Raw genomic sequence first — 3,715 nt, forward strand, 5'->3', positions numbered from 1 at the left:
CCGCCTGTCAGCTCATTGTGCCAGAACTCCTTTCTGGACGCAACTCATAAATTCCATCATATCTAAAACTTTTAACGCGAGGAAATGTCAATAAACTTTAGTGATTTTAAGTTGCCACCGACAATACTGTGTTCATCTGGCACCTATCCAAAGTCTATCTCCAGAACAATTCCTCGCGGTCTAAATATGTTTTTTTTTGTGTGATAGGATGTGGGGTCTGAGGTCTGTCCAGAATATTCTCAAATTACTGATTGCTTCCTTTCTGCTCTGAGTTCTACTCACAGTCCATCGATAGACGAACTCTCCACGGGTTATTCGCTTTCTGCAGCTGTGTTACTATCATGCCGTCCCTCTGTTTCAATGACACTACCTTTAGCATCCTTTAATGGACTCTGTCCATTTTGAAGCATCTGGACCCGGGAAAGTCCACAAGCCTTTCCTTCCCTTGTGATTGCCAAGACTCTGCGATAGAGGGGAGTAAATCAACCAATGTAACAATCAATGCCCAGTGGCCTACCTTAACTGTTTGACATGTGTAATCCCCCGTGGATTTTGCGATTAAAGGATGGCCAGGCACACGATTGTTTGAAATTATGACATATTTGCCAAACCAGTTTTATACGGAGACTGTGCTGAATTGCAAATGGAGATGGGCGTTATCTGTACAGATGGCCATTTAATGTAAATATATACTTCATTCCATTCTTTAGCTCGTTTCTGAATTTCTTCAGTGCCACTGTATAGATACAAGTATTGGTGCACACACTGAATAATTGCAACATGAACCCAAATTGCTGTAGTGTATATACAGTAGAACTCAAATATTTGTCCTGATAAAAATAGTTTTGCGGTTGCCATTTCAGGGAACGAATTACAAAGGGTATCCACAATAATATGAAATTAGCTGATATAGCAATTTTCTGCGTTTTTCCACCTCGATATCGTTCAGATTATCATTGCTATTCCGAAGCCCTCTGCGAACTCTATTTGCGGCAATTATATGTGTTACTGTTAACCAATTGAACACTAGAATTAAACCGATCGGTAACAAGGGTCAAAAAATGCTATCCAGTGTTTCATATATTTTCCACAGGGGTGAAGTAGCGTATTCGTGCGTGAATGCGCAACGCCACGGTATGTTGTCAATAATCATGTAAGACTCTATGGCAAAGTACAGGGGGACACATTTCACTCAGATCACTGTAGCCATCGTCAAGATCACCACCGTTGCTGTTCTCTCAGTACAATATCTTTCCTGCAGTTTCCGACAACATTTTGTGATGAAACGATCGAAGTTAAAGCTGACTGCAAACCAAACAGAACAGTCTATTGTTGCAACAACAAAGATATATATCAGAGCGCATACAGGAGTGCTGAGCAGGAATATGGAATACATGTTGATATTGTTGGTGTGCTGCACTAAAGCAACAAGTATAACCACCATCAGATCCGCTGTTGCCATTCCAACCAGGTAACGGGTGATGCATTTGGAGAGTTCGCATTTTCCCCGAGATAGGATCACAATCGCGGCTAAATTAGCTACAGGAAATTTGGAGGGAGGGGTGAAAAAAAAAACAGAAGCATCGTTAGCTACAACTGTTTGAATTCCCAATATTTGTTTCGATGCTATGCAGGGTATACATATTGTGGGAAGTGGGGAGCAGGAATCCAGTCTGTGTGGGCTCCGCGAGTTGACTGTAATGGACTGGAGAGACATTGGGCTGCCGACCTTCCGACAGTTTAGAGCGGCCTCTGATTTCCACGACACACCTGAGCGATCAATCGCTCCAGAAACAACAACATTCCCATTATTTGAGCTGAAACATCTGAAGGGACTATACATAGAGGGAACGAAGTTCTCTTTACCTGACATATTGAAGAACAGACCTGCGTCTCGAAAATAGACTGGTGCATTATTTCAAAAAGCTATCATACTGTTTTTGTAAAGTCAATGTATCCGTATTGACAAAGACTTAGACCTAAAAAACCATGGTCCAGTATCGATTCAGAAGTCCGAGCAAGGTGAAATTATGATACTGTTCCAATATCGGCACCAACGTTATTGACAGGAAAAAAATCATACGGAAAAAATATGGTAGATGAAAACAAAGCTATCAGATGCTTGAACCCTCCATTCTGAAGAGAGAAAAAAAAAATCGGACGAGAGTAGAATTTGTGCTGTTAGATTGTCCTGGCTGTGTAGCGAAACAAAAGCAGATCCAGAATACAATACCTTACCAGGGACACCTATCGCTACAATTACAGGATAGAAAACGGCCGCGATGTAGTAAATTGCTGGATATCCCATATTCCGGCAGAAGCAGCGTTCACCTTATTGAATGGGGAGATAGCATCATTTATTTCCTTCGCTTGTTCTAGTCATTTCGAAAGGCACAAATAACAACTGATGACATGTATCAAAAATAATACATGCTACATGTACGTTCTTCAAAGCATATAAAAGAGATCGACAACAATATTCCTGGGACCTTTGCTAATAAAAGTTTTCGCGCCCACACTACTTGAACTGCGGTTTGCGGACAGATTGGTGAACGTTCTTTTCTGGATTAGCAGACAGTGGATGATTGATTGACTGTGACAAGGGTATTGCAGGATTCATGCTGGGTCCCTTGTTAGTTATCAGGTATTTTAATGATTGAGACGTCGATATTGAAAACACTATCAGTAGAATTAAGGATGAACCCTAGATTGGGAGCGTTTTACAGGCAGGAACTCTATCCGAGCTAATAGCTTGATGTTGACTGGCTGAAAAATGGGTTGACAAATGGCAGATGGAATTTAGTACAGACATGTATGGAGTGGTCTCTGAGGAAAGATACAACAGGTTAAGAAGCAGATATTGAATAGATGGATTTAGTGTGCGGTATTTCAGAAGAGACGCGGGGCTACAGAGCGATAATTCCAGGAAAGCGGCGTCACGGGCAGCTCGTTGGGCTGTAATTGATCTCTAACCACAGCGGCTTTCACAATCAGATCACTGAGCACAGGAGTTGAGATGTTATGTTGTAGCTGTACAACACGTTGGCGAGTTTGTAGATAGAATATTCAGGTTTGTTCCGATCCATTATCTACAGATTTCAAAGGTCAAAAAGTTTCAAAGTGTGCAGCGATAAATTGAAAAGAAGCGCTCGGAGACTGAGGACAAGAGTTAGAGGGATATGTTGAATAGGTTAAGAATTTATTCCACTGAGAGCAGGAAAATAAATGGAGTACTTACAGAAGTATATAAAATTGTGAGAGTTACTGACTGGGTGAATGCCCGGAGGTCTAACCCAACCTTCTGAATGAATCTACAACTGGAGTTCATAGGTATGGGATGAAAGGTGAAATATGCAAGAGGGATATGTGGTAAATCCTATTCACTGAGAAGGTTGAGCATGTGTGGAAGGAACTGTGAGCGTATGTGGTGGTTGCAGATTCAAAGATATCATTTCAGTGAAGGTTGTGTAGGTACGAGAATGAGAGACGGACAGAGGGTGCAGATAAATGGGACGAGTTGGAAGATCACAGCTGGATTATCTGGAAGGGCGGAAGAAACTATTTTTCTGACATAATCTATCAGCCCATGACTGTCTCTTTTCAATACCCCAGTGTCTTCTCATTTTCCTCACCAATCTGAGTCTGCGCAGAACATATTCTGTGACTATTGTGGTACTGTACCGACGGGCGATCGTCGGTCTATTGGAGGGAGAGC

This window comes from Hypanus sabinus, unplaced genomic scaffold (genome assembly GCF_030144855.1).
Source record: "Hypanus sabinus isolate sHypSab1 unplaced genomic scaffold, sHypSab1.hap1 scaffold_112, whole genome shotgun sequence".
Classification (NCBI taxonomy): Eukaryota; Metazoa; Chordata; class Chondrichthyes; order Myliobatiformes; family Dasyatidae; genus Hypanus; species Hypanus sabinus.